The sequence below is a fragment of the Pinus tabuliformis genome, chromosome 8 (assembly GCF_031772625.1).
Source record: "Pinus tabuliformis cultivar Carrire ecotype Pingquan chromosome 8, CPIR1, whole genome shotgun sequence".
Classification (NCBI taxonomy): Eukaryota; Viridiplantae; Streptophyta; class Pinopsida; order Pinales; family Pinaceae; genus Pinus; species Pinus tabuliformis.
In genome coordinates, this window is record NC_142294.1 from 2,078,923,720 (window position 1) to 2,078,940,801 (window position 17,082).

A 17,082-nucleotide genomic window follows, 5' to 3' on the forward strand; every position below is an offset into this window, starting at 1 on the left:
ACAGAGAATCTTTGTTTTGTTATTGATGCCTTTCATTCGACTGATATAAAACAAATTCCCACTAAAGGTTGTTTTTTATCAAAATTTGCAAGGTTGAAACTAGTATCATTTCCAGGATTATAGCCTTTTGCTGTATCTTTTAATAATAATGACCAATTTTCCAAATCAGTTCTATTTATACAAGAGAAAAAACAAAATCTAAAAGAAATACTAATCTTTTTCGTGAATTCCAAATGTAACCATTTACAACTGGTTTTATTATCAAAATAAAGGAAAAACTAATTTACAAAAATAGAAAAATGATCTTCTATGGAAAGTATTTTTTGAGGATCTACCCATTAACAGGTAAAGATTCTCTTTTTCCTGTTAGATCCTATAACATAAAAGTAGATGGATGTATGATTTCCGCAATTTGGAAAGGGCCAAACAACATTCGATGGAATTTCATATGTCTTCCTTTTTCTTCGTGAGCCTGATCCCATTTTAAAACTAGATCTCCAATCTGAAAGTCCTTTTTGGATACCATGTTTGAATCAAAAGAAGCCTTTACTAATGCTTGGTGATGAGCATGAGTTATTTTAGCCTGTTCTCATTGCTCTTCTAGCTTAAGGATTTGCAGTTGCCTTAGTTGTAAGGATGAAGTTGGTGTTTCATCAATAAATTGAACTAAGGCCAAAGAGGGAATTGCTAGATGAGTTGGAAGGACCACTTCTTTCCCATAAACTAAATTAAAGGGAGAAGTGCCAATGGAGGCTTTCTGCGTTATTCGGTCTGCCCATAGAGCATACATTAAATATTTATGCCAATTCTTATGATTTTGATCGATGGTTCACTTAATGATTTTGATTAAATTTTTATCTGTTGGTTCAGCTAACCCATTCCCCTGTGGGTAATAATTGGCAGATTATTTAAGCTTAAAACCTCTTTTGAGCGCAAATTCAGTCATAGCATTGCCAGAAAAATACGATGCATTATCAAACATTAAAGCAGAGGGTAAACCAAACCTGGTGATTATGAACTGATCTATGAAATCAATGATGTGTTCAGCATTAGCTATCTTGACAGGAACTGTTTCTACCCATTTAGTAAAATAATCTATAGCTGTAAGGATATACCTATGCTGTTTAGAAGAGTGAGGAACGATCTCACCTATTATATCCATTCTCCATTGATCAAAGGGTTGATCGATATTGACTGGTTGCAAAAGCAACGATGGTTTCTTTTGTCTTCCAGCAACAGTTTGACAAACTTGACATTTCCTTACATAGCTATGTGCATCTTTGAATGGTGTAGGCCAATAGTACCCTGTGCGCAAGATTTTATGTGTTGTAGCATCTCCAGCATAATGTCCACCTGCTGGTCCATCATGGAGTTCCTGCAACACCTTTTCAGCTTCAAATTTCTCGAAACATCGAAGGAGAACATAATCATAATTCATCCTAAAAAGTACATCATTCGTGAGTTGATATTGCTTAGCCTTCAATCTTAGGGTTCTTTTCTTTGTATAATCTAGGTTTGAAGGAGCATATCCATTTTTTGGATAAAATATGATATCAGCATATAATGATTCAATATCGTTTAGGCTCAACTCATACATTTGTACTTTTGAAGATGGTGTTTCGGAAATAAGCGATGCTCCAACCAGCATTTTGCAAAAGCCTTGACCTTTTACAATATTTGTTGGTTTAATTTCAGTGTCGTTTTCTTGTAAGGCAGTAACCTAATTTGCTTTTTTCTCACCCACGTCCTTCTATACTAAGAGATTTCTTACCGCTAGAAACAATACTATGATTTTTGTATGGGTTTTAATAGAAAAGGTTTGAAGTGTTTGATCGCTTTGAAAATAGCATAAGCTTATTTCTCGACGTTGGAATAATTTAATTCGGTCCCTTGTAGATTTGAACTGAAAAGGGAAATTGGGGCATTTGCCTTGTCTTGATTTGCTTGAGTGAGTATCACAGCATATGATCTATCAGAGGCAAATGTATACAAAATGAAAGGATCAGAGAAATTTGGAGTTGCTAAGGATGGGGCATTTACAATTGATTGTTTAATCAGATTGAATGCTTCATATTATTCTTGGCCCCATTTGAGAATTGAATTCTTTTTAATCATTGCTTGTAAGAGAGATACGATCCTTGAGAAGTCAGGAACAAATCTCTTAACAAAATTAATTTGGCCAAGGAAGGATTGCATGGCTTTCTTGTTATGAGGCAAGGGTATTTCAGAAATCTCCTTAATTCTATCGGTATCAATATGGATTCCAAATTTTGACACTATAAATCCAAGAAGTTTTCCTTCACTTAATGCAAAAAAGGACTTTTTTGGATTAAGTGAAATCCCATACCTTTGGCAACATTGGAAAATTTGTTTTAAGTCTTTGAGATGATTACCACATTTTTTAGAATATATAGTTATATCATCCAAGTAGATTACTACTGATTTGTTTACTAATCCCTTAAATGCGATGTCGATGGCCCTTTGAAATGTGGCACCAGCGTTGATCAGACCAAAAGGCATCTTTTGATATGCATAAGTACCCCATTTGGTTCTGAACGTGGTCTTTAATTGATCGCCAGGATGGACCAAAACTTGGTTGTAGCCGGAGAAACCATCCAAAAAGGACATTAATTTTGATCCTGCAATTGCTTGCAATATTTTCTCCATGGGAGGTAGGGGAAAATTATCCTTTTTGGAGGCTTTGTTAAGGTTTCAAAAGTCAATGCAAATTCTAATATCTTTGTTTTTATTTCTAACGGGAACCAAGTTGAAAACCCATCTAGAATGTTGAACGGAAAAATGAATTTGGCTTTTAATAATTTATTGAGCTTAGACTTAATCTGACTTTCTAGATTAGGATGGATCTTCCTTAGCTTTTGCTGGACATGTTTTTCATCGTTTATCATTGGGATAGTATGTTGAATGATAGAAGTGTCGTAAGTCTTAAGGTCATCATAGTTACAGGCAAAGACACTTTTGTATTGTTTTAGGAGATGAACATATGCTAATGTTTCTTCAGGGGCTAGGCCAAGACCTAGATTGATATTCTGCGGCTTGGTATTAGTTCCTAGATTTACTAATTCATAGTTCAGAGTTGAACTTTGAAGTTTTGAATTGGTAGAACTTTTGAATCGGTCTTTCAGATCATATAGGTCTTCCAACTTGACTACTAATTTTGGCATAACATTATTAGTGCTATCATGTTGCAACTGTTTGTCATGTTGGTCCTCATCAATTATCTGATTAGTGTAAGATCCCTTGATGTGAGGAAGCTTACAATATCAGGATCATCGTTGAAAATTCTCCAATTGGTAGCATTATCAGGAATCGAAGGTCTAAAGATCAATTCGATTGAGAATCTGTCTAGGCTATAGTCTTCTGAGGGAATGAGCTTGGAAGCTACGTTTGCCAAGAGGTCAGCACTAGCATTTTGAAGTCTGGGAATTGATGAAATATTGAATGCTATAAAATGTTGAGTCAAATCTTGTACTAAAGATTGATAATGCTTTAAATGACATGATAGATAATGTATAGTGTTTCATACCTGTCTAATAACAATTTCAGAATCTCCGAAGACTTGTATATAATTGATATCTAATCTGATTGTCTTGTATAATCCTTGGACTAAAGCTTCATATTCTGCAGTATTATTGGTGCAATCGAACTCGAGTCTAAAGTTAGCATAGTTTTGTTTCCCTCTGGACTAACTAATATGCATCTTGCTCCTGCTCCATCGTTAGACTTAGAACCATCAAAAAATAACTTCCAAAATAAAGATTTATTTATAGGACTATCTATAAAATTAACACATTTAGAACTATCTGTTTGAGAAAAATTTTCTACTTGAGACAAAACAGAATGTTCTAAGTAAGGCGAAGTATGAGCATTAAAATTTCCTAAGAAAGGGTCCATGGAATAGTTTCCAAATATATTGTTGTTGTATGCTACCAGTTCATTTTCTCCTTCCAATTCTGTTACTATGTATTTTTGATGTCTTTCTCGCTCAACCTTTATCTGATTCGATTTACCATTGTAAGGGAGCCACATCTGTGACCAATCGGTTGCAAAGTATCCATGAAGCTTTTCAGACCAATCTCTATTAAGAATTAAGCCATAAAATTCTGGAATGTCTGCAACTAAAATATCAATAACTTGACATACCTTTGGATTAGATGACAGCCTTATGGTAACCTGATTTAGTTCACCGATCACTTCAACCTGTGACCGGTCCAGTTGAACTATGTGTATTGCAGAATTTTGAGGTTGAACGTTCAACTTTGCACATATTGATTTAGGTAAGATATTAGATGAAGCTCCTGAATCGACTAAACAATTATGCAAGTTTTTGTTGAAAACTTCATAAGTAAGAAGAAATTGGGGAGTATGAGATCTTGACCTACCTATAATTAGAGCAATATCGTTTGGATCAACTTTATTAGTCACATTAGTTGGAGGTCTTCCCATCTCGTGAGAAGCTTGTGAGATTACACGACAAGTAGAGGTGCAACAGGTATTGCGTGTAACTCTTTCAAAAGTAGCTTTTGTTGATGTTTTAATTTGCTCAATTCACAAAAAGTAATGTTAGCCTTAGTCTTCTTCATGTCTTCTATGATATTATACTCCATCTCATTAGAAACAATCAATGTTTTAGATGGAGTGAGTGAATCAGATTGGACTGGGCTTGTTTGAGTCACTTTGGGTGACGTTTTCTTACCTGCGACTTTATCTTTAGACATTGAGCTTGCGCTCTTCGGTTTAGGAGTAGGTTGTGGAGGATCGAGTTGATTTCTACTTCTGGTACTGATTGGTGATGCCTCTTGATCCTCTTCATCTGGGAGGATGAAGTCCCACATTCCCTGTATTTCTACAACTTCTTCTTCATCAGTAGGCTCCTCGTTAGAAACTTCCTCTTCTTCTTCTTTTGATTCTGCATTTGTAATAGCATTGGGAGGCTTAGAATCAGTTGAAGGATTTTTCCTATAAGGCCTGTAAGGCTTTTTTGAAGAAGTTTCTGCCACTTGTTTCTTAATGTCAACCATTTCGTTAGACATGGTTTTCAAAACTTTCTGCAATCCTTCCAAATCAAATGTGTCTTTTGATTGTTTTTTCTTGGGATCTTCTTTAAAAGTGACCTTCTTAGATTTTCGTTCATCAACATCATTTTTCTTTTATAAGGCTACGATACATTTCTCTACCACTATTGCTTCCTTCATATTTTCAGCTAAAGTTGTTTTGGCAACCCTATCAACGAATATTGCTATGTTTGATGGTAGAGCATATATGTACCATTCACTTCGAACTTCTTCGCTAGGCTTGGAAGAAGTAGGAATTTTATTCAAAAGTTTATTGATGCACGAGTTAAAATATTTGATAGGTTCCCTTGATTCAGTTCGAAGATTAGACAGGTCATTGATCAGTGTCGCAATAGACTTGTCATCGCCGAACTTAGTCAAGAATTGCTCTTGGAAAATATCCCAACTAGTGATAGATCCAGATGGTAATGAAACATACCATGATCCAGCTGCTCCTTGCAAAGTGTAAGGAAAGAGCCGGACAACAACGTCTTCATTAGTAACTCCATTGAGATTTATAGATAACATAAAGTTGTTTATGTGTTCTTCTGCTAGCATGCCTGTTTCAGGATTAAACTTAGGAAGCCATTTTTCATGATGGACCGGTGGTGAGCTCCAGTATTGCAGTACTGATGCTACAACTTCTGGAACTCCCTTCTTTACTTTTATCAACCCAGTAGTTCATAACAAACTTGGAAGCGACAGTGCTATATGCATAAGTACTAGCTCTTACTGCAGGCTGTCACTTGATCAGCTGGCACAAGTTCGCTAGGAGCTTAAGCCAACTTATATGAGTTCTTATAAGAAGCTTTTAATTGTGATGGATGAAAGATAACCCAAGAGAGGCTAATCTACTTGCAGAAAGAAGCTGAAAGCTGAAAGGAAATGCAAACCCTAATTTTACTGACTAACCCTACTGGCGCAAGAAAAGAGATGAAAGCTGCTGAAATGGATGCCATTGACTCTTGGAAAGGTAAAATGCATGTGACTAAGCTACTTCTGAAGGAAAATGTGGAAAAAGCATCTTTTTGTATTTTTGAGTAATTTTGCAGAATTATTATGCATGTGCTTTAACTATTTTTGACTGTGCAGAGGTTTATTGGTGAAAGGAAATTGAGTGGGCGCATGCAGGAGGTTGGAAGGTGAGAAGAGGGCCTAAGGTGTCCCTAGAACCCTTCTAGAGAATTCCACAGTGATCATATCTCGAAAAAACTGCTCACATGAACTTCTATAGGAAGTCTACAAGGGTTCTACAAGAACAGGCTGAAAGTGGATTTTAGAGGGTTGATGGTGGAAAAATGGTGAGAAAGTGGAAACGAAGGATGGATAAGGATGTTAAGGGAGCAATGTTGCACAAGAATGTAGAAATTACAGCAAATTGGAAAAGTGTGGCAAAGTAAGGGAAGGAATCTTGGATTAGGGGTTGGAGCAGGTTGTATGATGGAGGAAGGATATGCAGGTATGTATTACAGGTGTTCTACACACTATTTTCCAAAACTGATCAAACAAATACTAGAAAAACTAGAGATTTATCTATTTTGACCTAATCTGACCTAAAAACCAAAAACATGATGAATAGAAGTTTATAGATAGGAGATCATGCAAGATAACTATGGAAAATAAGAAAGAATAGATATAAACATGCAAGTACGCTGGTATAAACTTTTCCAACCAAAAATCTAACACTAGCAATTGCATTGAAAGGCAAAAACAATGTTTTTATGGCAGCAAGTATGCCCTGGTCTCAGTTCATGGTCCCAAGGAGGGAGAGATGAGATCAAGGATTGCTTGATGGAATTTTTGCAGATATTTTCTATTACCAAACTGTCAAATCAACCTGAAGCCTGAAAATCTATTTTAATCATCGAAAACAACCTAAGTAACAAAGCAAGATCTTAACCTAAATAACAGAAATTATTCTATGAATGCAAGGAAAAAACATAAAAGTACACAAAGGAGGTACTGACACTTGGGTTGGGCCCAACCCCAAGAGCTACAGTCTCCTAAGAAGTCTCAGAGCTGGTGCAATGTGAAATTCATCTCCATTACTCAAAAAATAATCATGTCACAAAATTGTTTAAAGCGAGAGCTCGAAAATGAGCTGAAATGCAGAGCTGCACTAAAGTGCGAAAAAAAATTGTCCAATAGCTAAACTACCAAGGCTTGAAGCGTTCCTACTTATCCACCATGAGGACTCCCAACAACCCTCCTTAACATTAGGAGCTTGGCTACTCAAAATTGCAGTTAATCAGCCACTTCACAAAATCTGCTCGGTTGCATCTTTGGTGGGCTATTGAACTCCGAGCTGATGGTGGAGAACTCGAGGAAGGGGTCAATTAGTGCAGGAGACACCCTTCCTTTGTGGTCAAGTGACTATTCTCATTCATTCAATTAACAAAAATATATTCAAAAGCATGCATAAAACTATGAAGAATGGTGGATTAAGCGAGAATAATAGGAAAAATGAGCCCAATAAGTTACCCATTTTTGGGGCTCATCATCACCCCCTGCTGAATGTGTTGCTCATCCTCTGAGCAACTAATCCAGCTCATCATCTTTTATTGCTTCGACTGCCTCTCTAACATCCCAGGCTTCCAAGGTGATGTCCTCTTCTCAGTCATGAAACCCTGCTTTTCTCTCTACTTCCTCCCATTGCCTATGTTCTTCTTCTTCTTTCACCCCTTCTAGTAGTCCTAAAAGCAATGGAGGACTGAACTTTAGGCCAATCCAGTTGGCCTGTAGATTTTGCATTGACTGTTTATAAAGTGGTACTCTTGCCAAAGCCTCCCTCATCCTTGTTGGGGAGTGGTACTTGTTGGCATTATGTTTCTGGTATGGCTATATGTTACAGATGTTGTACTTGATGGAAACACCCATGGCAAGGCTCTCAATATGTTGAAATTTAAGAAGTACGCAGGAGATTAGTTCAGAAAATGCGTACCCGCAGGTACACCGTGAAGGGACCGCGGCCTGATACGCAGGTCAGCCGTTCAGGAGGTGCGTACCCCCAGTGCACACATTTCAAGGTAGAGAAAAGCACACGTGGGGTTTCTTATGTTTAACCTTTGGTATTTAGCCGACGGTTTTGTGTTTTTATGGTGTCGGCCCGTGGTATTAATCCATGATTTAAGGAAGAGCTTTCCTATATAAAGCAAAGGAGATCATTTGGCTTATGCATATTTTGGGTTGAATATCTTATGAGGGCTAGATCTGAAATATTATGATCTCTTGGGAGTATGTCTAGATCTAAATAAGGCGAATCTACTGATCTCTTCGGCGCATGTTCAGATCTGTAGATCTGACTGTCTGGGTTATTTCTGAAGTCTTGAAATCATCTATGCCCGAAGGTACGCAGATACAGTGAAAGAAAAGTGCGTACATACATAGGAACGAAGCGTTTCAGGTGCGCCAATATGCAGGCACAGAAGGGTTGCAGGTGCGGAGGTCCGCAGGCAGTTCAATGGATACAGTGTGTATGTAAGCAGGCGAGCAGTTGAGCAGGGTGCGTAGGTAAGCAGGCGAGCAGTTGAGCAGGGTGCGTACGTAAGCAGGCGAGCAGTTGAGCAGGGTGCGTACTGTAAGCAGGCAGTACATGGGTGAAGCTTCTTACTTCTCTTAAAATCTTTGTTTATCATTGTTGTGTTCTGGGTTTGGTCCTATTATTGTTGGTCTGGTTACTACAGTTGACTGGGTGATTCTCTTATACTTGATGATCATTTGATGCTTATGGATCCAGTCTAAAAATTTATGAAAAGTGGTCCTTGTAAGAAAAAGAAGTAGGGGGTTGTAGCTCCCTTCTAGGAGAGACTGGAAAACGAGAGAGAGAGTTGTAGCTCTCTGCAGGTTGCAGCCTGCGTACTTGGAAATGACTGCACCAGTACATAACCATTGTAAAAGGAGTTTCTAATTTGAAAGAAGATAGAGACATATTGCAGCAGGTGGTTTTCACCCACATTGGGTTTCCACCTTACATCTTGTGTTCTTTGGTGTGACTATCTGTTTTCTTTGTTCATGTTCATTATTTTATGGTACTGACATGCAAAAATAATTCAAGGAACAAATAAGGAAGATTTATTAAAAGAGTTAGATAATACTGATTCACCCCCCCTCTCAGTATTATTTCCAATAATTGGTATCAGAGCAGGTCCTTCAGAGAAGCTTGATCGCTTGAAGGTAGATCGTTCATCATGAGCAACTACGAGAGAGAAGCATCAATCAGGCCACCGGTTTTTTATGGGACAAACTTCAATTATTGGAAGGTAAGAGTTACTGCCTATCTTCAATCTCTTGGTACAGAAGTTTGGGACATCGTAGAGACAGGCTACGATTTTCCTTCAGCCACTCCTACAGATACAGCCGAGAAAAATAAGTATGAAACAAATGCGAAAGCAGTCAGTACTCTATTAGGATGTATATCCCAATCAGAATTCATGAAGGTAATGCACTATAAATCCGCAAAAGAGATATGGGACAAAATTGTCACGAGCTATGAAGGAGATGAACAGGTAAAACGTGCTAAACTTCAAACTCTCAGAATTCAGTATGAGACTCTCAAGATATATAATGATGAAAGTGTGGCTAACTATTTTCTTCGGGTAGATGAGGTTGTTAATTGTATGAAAAAATTGGGTGAAGAAATAAAAGAGGCTATTGTGGTTGAAAAGGTTCTAAGATCATTGTCTCCCAAGTTTGAATCTAAAGTATCTGCAATAGAAGAAAAGGAAAATCTACGAATCCTTACTATGTCTCAGCTACATGGAATTCTAACTGCTTATGAAATGAGAAAGGGAGGTCCATCAAACAGAAGAGAAGCTGCTTTCAAGGCATCAGGCAAAGGAGATTATTATGAAGCAAGCCACGTCCCAGAAGAAGAAGAAGAAGAATCAAATTTTGTCAGAAATCTTCAAAGGGGTTCTGGAAGGTTCAGAGGTAAGTTACCTTTTAAATGCTTTTCTTGTGGAAGAGTAGGTCATTATGCTGCAAAATGTCCTTATAAGGATAAAGGAAAGGAACCTACTAGATGGAACAAGAAACAGAATGCAAATAAGAAAAGCTACTACACTCATGAAGATAGTGATGGTCTATCAAACAGTGATGAAGATGAACGAGGTAATGAATATAAGTTGTTAATGGCATTCGAAGATGATGATTATATGGATGCTATAGATGTGGATAACCTTTATGATGAAATTACTAGACTCAAGAGATGTATAGAAGAAAAGAATATGATCATTGATACTCTACAATTTCAAATTGATGAAAAAGAAAAACATCTTGAAAAATTAGAAGGTGAAATTGTCGGTCTCAGAAAAGAGATTGAGAAAACAAAAGCTATTAATCTTAAGTTTGTCAAAGGATCTGAAACTTTGGATGAGATTATCAATGTGCAGCGGTCTCCACTAAACAAGACAGGTCTGGGCTATAATGGAGAAACTTCTCAAGCATCCACCTCAAAAAGTTATCTTGATGCAGCAAGAAGAAATGAGCAAAAGCACAATGAAGATCATCAGGTAAAGCAGGGACGAATTAAAAACAGAAACTATCAGGGGCAATCCATCTTAAGGGTGAACAAAAGCTACAACCAGCCACAGGTAAAATCTTCTCAATTTGGTTCAAGAATAGATGACAATAGAAATTACAATCAATTGGCTGGTAGATTCGATAACCGCAGAAGTTTCTTCAATGGACAATGCTTTTCTTGCCATAACTTTGGTCACAAAGCAGCTCAATGTGTTGCATATAAAACGATCATGACTAGGGAAGCTCAAAAACAAAGAAGTATGACGGGGATTACAAAAAGGACCTATAACAACTTTTCGGTTCTTGAAAATGAAGTTGAATGTTCTATTTGCAATAACTTTGGTCATGAAGACTCTGAATGCAGGAGCAGGTTTCCGCAGAAAAAGGAACAAGCCTCAAGCACCAAAACATGGAGAATAAAGGAACCTCAAACAGAAAGATGTGGGATAGCATTTTATGCAGAGGGACAGGAAAATCTATGGTACATTGACAGTGGATGTTCAAAGCATATGACAGGTGATAAAGAAAAACTTGAGTCTTATTCTGCTCTAGAAAAGGGAAAGAAAGTCTCTTTTGGAAATGATACTCCTGCAACTATAAAAGGAAAAGGCATTGCTCAGTTAAAAGAAAAGGTCAAGGCTGGAAATGTTTTGTATGTTGATGGATTGAAGCATAATCTTCTAAGTGTCAGCCAGATGTGTGATCAAAGAACTGAGGTTGTATTCAGATCAAATGGATGTCTTGTTCGTGAACTTGATACAGGTAAAACAGTGATCAAAGGCAAAAGAACTCCAAATAATCTGTACATATTTGAAGAAGGACAACAAATGCTATCTGAGCAAGGATGATGAGCACTGGTTATGGCATCGGAGGTTGGGACATCTAAGCTTTTCACAAATAAGGAAAGCATGCAAATATCAGGCAGTTCGCGACCTTCCAGATATCAAAATTCCTGACAACACCATATGCAAATCATGTCAGTTTGGAAAACAAACCAGAACTAACTTTCCAGAGAAAGAAGGATCAGCTAGCATGCCTCTTGAGCTAGTACATACAGATACATGCGGTCCTTTCAGGAAAAGAACACCTCGAGGAGAAGAATACTTGATATTATTCATTGACGATTTCTCCAGGTTTGTCTGGTTAGGACTTATGAAGCACAAAGATGAAGCATTCGAAAAATTCAAATCCTTCAAAGCCTTGGTTGAAAATGAATCAGGTCACAAAATTAAGTGCCTCAGATCCGACAGAGGTGGGGAATTTACTTCAAATGAATTTTTCGATTTCTGTGAAGAACATGGGATAAGAAGAGAATTATCTACAGCAAGAACTCCTCAGCAAAATGGAGTTGTGGAAAGAATGAACAGAACAGTCCAACAAATGGCTCATGCTATGCTTGATGAGTCAGGAACTCCCGCAACTTTCTGGGGTGAAGCTGCACATGCTGCGGTTGTTATTCTCAACAAAACAAATGTCCGGGTGAACATGACTCAAACTCCTCATGACCTCTGGAGTGGTAGGACTCCTTCGGTAAAGCACTTCAAAATATTTGGGAGCAAATGCTATATCAAGAATACTGATGAGCAGCTTGGCAAACTTGAACCTAGAGCAGATGAAGGCATTCTTCTTGGTTACTCTCCACATAGCAAAGCATACAAATGCTACAATAAAAGACTTGGCAGAATTGTTGACAGCATTGATGTAGTGGTTGATGAGAAGGGATACATTCCTAGGCAAGTACATCATGAAGACATCGAAGAAGATGAAGGCTACCCCCAATGATAGAATGATGAAGAAGAAGAACCTCAAGAAGAACCAGAGGAGCAAACAAGAATAGAAGAAAATACTCCATCCAGATATGTTCAGAAGAATCATCCAGAATCTCAGATTATGGGGCAGAAAGAAGCAGGTGTACAAAAAAGAAGAACAGTTGCAGAAGTTTCAAGCTATTTGGCATTACTCTCCTCTACTGAACCACAAAATGTGAAAGAGGCATGCAAAGATGAAAGTTGGGTGAAAGCAATGGATGAAGAACTTGAGCAGATCGAAAAGAAAAACACTTGGGAGCTGGTTCCTAGACAAAAAGATAAGAATGTTATCAGAACAAAATGGGTCTTCAAAAATAAATTGAATGAAAATGGAGAAGTAATTAGAAACAAAGCCAGACTTGTTTGTAAAGGGTATGCGCAGCAAGAAGGAATAGACTTTGAAGAAACCTTTGCTCCTGTTGCAAGACTTGAGGCCATCCGAATGTTCCTTGCTCTCTCAAGTTTTCAAAACTTCAAAGTATTTCAAATGGACGTGAAATCAGCCTTTCTGAATGGAGACTTGGAAGAAGAAGTGTACATTGAACAGCCAGATGGGTTCATTCTTCGAAATGATCCAAATCTTGTATGCAGATTGAAAAAGGCTCTCTATGGTCTCAAACAAGCTCCAAGGGCTTGGTACTACCGTTTGGACAAATATCTTCACCAACAAGGCTTTTCAAAAGGATCAGCAGATAGCAATCTTTATATAAAAGTTGAAAATGACAAATTGCTAATACTTGTTGTGTATGTAGATGACATTATTTTTGGGAGCAATGAAGAAGCTATGAGTCAAACCTTTGCCTTGGTCATGCAGAAAGAATTTGAAATGTCCTTGCTAGGAGAACTGACATATTTCCTTGGTTTGCAAATCCAACAAAAAGAAGGAGGAATCTTTTTATCTCAAACCAAGTATCTCAAACAGATTTTGAAGAAATATGGTATGGAAGATGCAAAACCAGTATGTACACCCATGGTCACAGGATGTAGCCTCAGTGCAAATGATGAATCTGCAGCAGTACATCAACCAACCTACAGATCTATGATTGGAAGTTTACTTTATTTGATAGGTACCCGACCGGACATCATGCATGCAGTTGGAATAGTTGGAAGATTTCAGGCAAATCCGAAGGAGACTCATCTTCAGGCAGTGAAGATAATTTTCAAATATCTTCAAGGGACTCAAAATTATGGCTTATGGTATCCTAGAGATACAGATCTTACACTTCATGCTTATACAGATGTAGATTGGGTCGGAAGCGTGGATGACAGGAAAAGCACAAGTGGTGGTGCGTTCTTTATGGGTTCCAGACTGGTATCTTGGTTCAGCAAGAAACAGAGTTCGATTGCCTTGTCTAAAGCTGAAGCGGAATATGTTGTTGCTGCATCTTGTTGCACCCAACTCCTTTGGATGATGCAGACTTTGTAGGATTTTCAAATCACTTGTACACCACCAATCCCCATCTTATGTGATAACACAAGTGCAATCAGCATCTCAAAGAATCCTGTTATGCATTCAAAAACCAAGCACATACCAATCAAGTATCATTTTCTCCGGGAACAAGTGCTTGAACAGAAGGTCAAGTTGGAGTATGTTCCTTCTAAGGAACAAGTTGCTGATATTCTCACCAAACCATTGCCCAGGGACACTTTTGAATACCTCAGGCAAAAGCTGGGGGTTGTTGATGCATCATCTTATTGCTGAACCTTTTCTGATTGATGGTACAGGTTCAGGGGGAGCATATAATGCATTCTTGGCATTATGGAGGATGTACAGAAGGAGATCTTGGAAGTAGCTGCAATATGTCTCTATCTCTTTCATGGTGGATTATGGTTCTTCGTTTCAGATCTGGTTCATATTCAGGGGGAGCATGTTCTTAGGGGGAGCATAACCCTTTGCCCTTGATGTCAAAGGGGGAGAATGAAGCTGAAGTTTTGAGGTTGCCATCAAGTCCAAAGGGGGAGATTGTTGGCATTATGTTTCTGGTATGGCTATATGTTACAGATGTTGTACTTGATGGCAACACCCATGGCAAGGCTCTCAATATGTTGAAAATTAAGAAGTACGCAGGAGATTAGTTCAGAAAGTGCATACCCGCAGGTACACCATGAAGGGACCGCGGCCTGATACGCATGTCAGCCGTTCAGGAGGTGCGTACCCCCAGTGCACACATTTCAAGGTAGAGAAAAGCACACGTGGGGTTTCTTATGTTTAACCTTTGGTATTTAGCTGACGGTTTTGTGTTTTTATGGTGTCGGCCCGTGGTATTAATCCATGATTTAAGGAAGAGCTTTCCTATATAAAGCAAAGGAGATCATTTGGCTTATGCATGTTTTGGGTTGAATATCTTATGAGGGCTAGATCTGAAATATTATGATCTCTTGGGAGTATGTCTAGATCTAAATAAGGCGAATCTACTGATCTCTTCGGTGCATGTTCAGATCTGTAGATCTGACTGTCTGGGTTATTTCTAAAGTCTTGAAATCATCTATGCCCGAAGGTACGCAGATACAGTGAAAGAAAAGTGCGTACATACGCAGGAACGAAGCATTTCAGGTGCGCCGGTACGCAGGCACAGAAGGGTTGCAGGTTTGGAGGTCCGCAGGCAGTTCAATGGATACAGTGCGTATGTAAGCAGGCGAGCAGTTGAGCAGGGTGCGTACGTAAGCAGGCAAGCAGTTGAGCAGGGTGTGTACGTAAGCAGGCGAGCAGTTGAGCAGGGTGCGTACTGTAAGCAGGCAGTACATGGGTGAAGCTGCTTACTTCTCTTAAAATCTTTGTTTATCATTGCTGTGTTCTGGGTTTGGTCCTATTATTGTTGATCTGGTTACTACAGTTGACTGGGTGATTCTCTTATGCTTGATGATCATTTGATGCTTATGGATCCAGTCTGAAAATTTATGAAAAGTGGTCCTTGTAAGAAAAAGAAGTAGGGGGTTGTAGCTCCCTTCTAGGAGAGACTGGAAAACGAGAGAGAGAGTTGTAGCTCTCTGCAGGTTGCAGCTTGCGTACTGGTAAATGACTGCACCAATACATAACCATTGTAAAAGGAGTTTCTAATTTGAAAGAAGATAGAGACATATTGCAGCAGGTGGTTTTCACCCACATTGGGTTTCCACCTTACATCTTGTGTTCTTTGGTGTGACTATCTGTTTTCTTTGTTCATGTTCATTATTTTATGGTACTGACATGCAAAAATAATTCAAGGAACAAATAAGGAAGATTTATTAAAAGAGTTAGATAATACTGATTCACCCCCCCTCTCAGTATTATTTCCAATAGTACTCTCTTATTTTCAGACTGTGGGACAATGTGTTCCATCTCCTTGTGCAAGCATGAATGCAGTTATCACCAAACAGTCTTTCCATGTCTTCAAAGTTAGCAATGGCCTAAGCTTTCCTTTCAACATAGTCTAGAAGAACCTGGGGGTTGTTGGCAAGGTGGTGATGGGCATATACTAAAGCTAAGGGATGTTCTGGTTCTGCTCTGATCATGAGTGGCTCACTTAGCTCCTTGTCCATAACTTTCCGAATTTCTGCTGCCCTGTTTTCCTCATGGTTTAACCAAGAGGCCATGGCCATGAGTTTCACATCTCTCAATGTAGTATTGGGGTCCCATAGATTCATGTTTGGAAGTGCCAAGTTGTGTAAATAGAATTCTACTAACTTGGCCTTATCTTCAGCTGAGCTATTGTCACACAAATACATAAACTGATGGTAGTTCTGAAATGGAATGGTGCCCCTTTGGGCCAATGTGTTAATTTGAAATTGCAACCATTGATCTTTAAGATATAAGGCATAGGACTTAGCAGGTTGCCTACATTGTAAGGCTTCTATTGCCCGGCTGGCCATGCAGGCCATTTGGGCTTCTTTCACTTGCACCTATTGTTTTAAAACCTGTATTTCTTCTACTACCTGTGACTCCTTTTCCTATAATAGTTTTTGTCAGCATCTCAATATCAGCTTGTAGCTTTTCCTCTCTCTTCTATTCCTCGGTTGTTTCGTTGTCTGCTGGAGGTCCTTATTGTTGTTGCTGCTCTCCCAAAATGGATGACCTATCTTCCTTATGACCTTCCTATAGCTGCAACTGCTTTTTCAGCAGCTCATTCTCTTCCTGTAATTTGGCTCTTTGACTGCTTTCCATGTGCTGCACCATGGCCAACTCTTTTCTTAATTATTTTAGTTGTTCTTCTAGGTGGCCTATGTCTGCAACACCCTTGGATTTGGCAATCCTCATCCAAGTGCGAGTCCTAAGCTGTTCTTGTTCCAATGCAAAGAAAAGTGGTACAAAAAACTTCTGTGGGATGATTTTCCCACCTTCTAACAGATTGTAATATGAGCCCAAGCTAGGTTGAGGGCTTGGTTCCAGTATCTCCTTGGTCTTTTCTTCTCCCTGTGATTGTTTGGCTACCTTCTCCTCCAATTTCTTAGTCTCTTTTAACTTAGCTAGAGTTTCCTGTAGAAATGTTTCAGCTTCCTGTAGAGCTTCCTTTGAGTCCATCATCCTAATTCTCTCTCTCCAAGTGGAGGTTTTTGGGCTTCCTCTTTCATAGGAGATAGATATCTTTGAAGGAGACTCTTCTTTCAGTTTAGTGGTTGTGTCCTCAATGACAATTGGTTCCTTTGATTGTGGTTGGTGTTTGCCCACTTTGATCCTTGTGCTTATCCTGGCTTTAGAGTACATG